General features: G+C 36.2%; 1 protein-coding gene across 6 annotated transcripts in view; it reads right to left on the reverse strand.

Annotated features, from left to right (window-relative positions):
• SMAD1 (SMAD family member 1) overlaps window positions 1-1,198 on the reverse strand; it is a 48,921-nt gene that overhangs the window by 44,129 nt on the left and 3,594 nt on the right. The gene's annotated exons all lie outside the window — the stretch shown is intronic.

Genomic DNA, 1,198 nt, shown 5'->3' on the forward strand with positions numbered 1-1,198 from the left:
AAAAAAGAAATGGGAAGAGATTCTGTAAGATCTGGGTACTTTCCTAAAAATGCTTTTACGTTCCTTTAAATTACTCTGTTTATTTTATGAAACATTTGGCTTCTCTATCCTGTTAAAAAAAAACCAAAAAACAAAAAACAAAACTAAACAAAAAAACCTCCCTCAAATACACACAAAACCAAAGAACTTCTCTGATGCAAATTAACATTTGTTCTCCAAGGAGGATAGGGATCTTTGYGGCACCCATTAACAGCTACCGAGTGTCCATTAACAGCTACAAGGGGACACTCCAGGACACTCCTCACTCCTGGATTCCACCCTTGCAAGGCACCTCACAAAAGGCCTAATCCAACATTTTCTCTTGTTATTTTTAATCTTTAAGAATGGCCACATTCTAAAGGAGACAGTTATACAACAGTCTGTACAGATACAGCTCTATCAATTTAAAAATATCAATTTAAAATAACTTAATTCCCATCTCAAATGAAAATAGCTATTCTAATATAAAACTCCCCTATGTTGTTCTAAAGTTACATGATTTTAGCTGGAGTAAAATAGCTAGAGAAGTGCAAGATGCCTATGTAAATAAGCCTTTTAAGTCACCAGCATTTCAAGCCATGCTTGCCAATTTGGTGTTCATGTTTTTTTAAATGCSAGTTCTCTGTTAAGTAAGCTTCAAATGTAAGCTTGTAGAAACTGAAACATCTTTATTAAGACTTGTATGCTTTCAWTTTTTTGCTACATTTAGAAGGAGGCCTTTGGAACAATGATACTCTGTAGATACTAGAGGGAAACTAAGTTTTTGTGGGTAAAGCAGACCATGCCCTACTCCAAAAGGGCACTGGGTTGAGTCTGTCATAGAAACCTAAACCACAAACAAACAAACAAACAGCATTAGAAGAATCACTTCATTAACCATCAAGCAGGCGGTGAGACCCAATTTTCATTTTCACAGGTTTTATGGCCCTCCCTTCAATAAGGTCATTTCATTCATCTGTGTTAACAAAGTACAAGAGAGCTCCATGTCCACGTTTTATAGCGTACTGTACCCAAAAGCAAGCTTAGTTCTTTTACACCACTTAGAAAGCACTTTAGCTAAAGCACTTTCTGTTGAGATGTAACTGAGCTTGAAGGCTAATGAATCTTTCACACATACTGACTACTTACTTTCTTCTCTCATATCCCTTGAAATTAGTGG

The sequence above is a fragment of the Rhea americana genome, unplaced genomic scaffold (assembly GCF_003343005.1).
Source record: "Rhea americana isolate MKP2758 unplaced genomic scaffold, rheAme1 scaffold_38, whole genome shotgun sequence".
NCBI classification, from domain to species: domain Eukaryota; kingdom Metazoa; phylum Chordata; class Aves; order Rheiformes; family Rheidae; genus Rhea; species Rhea americana.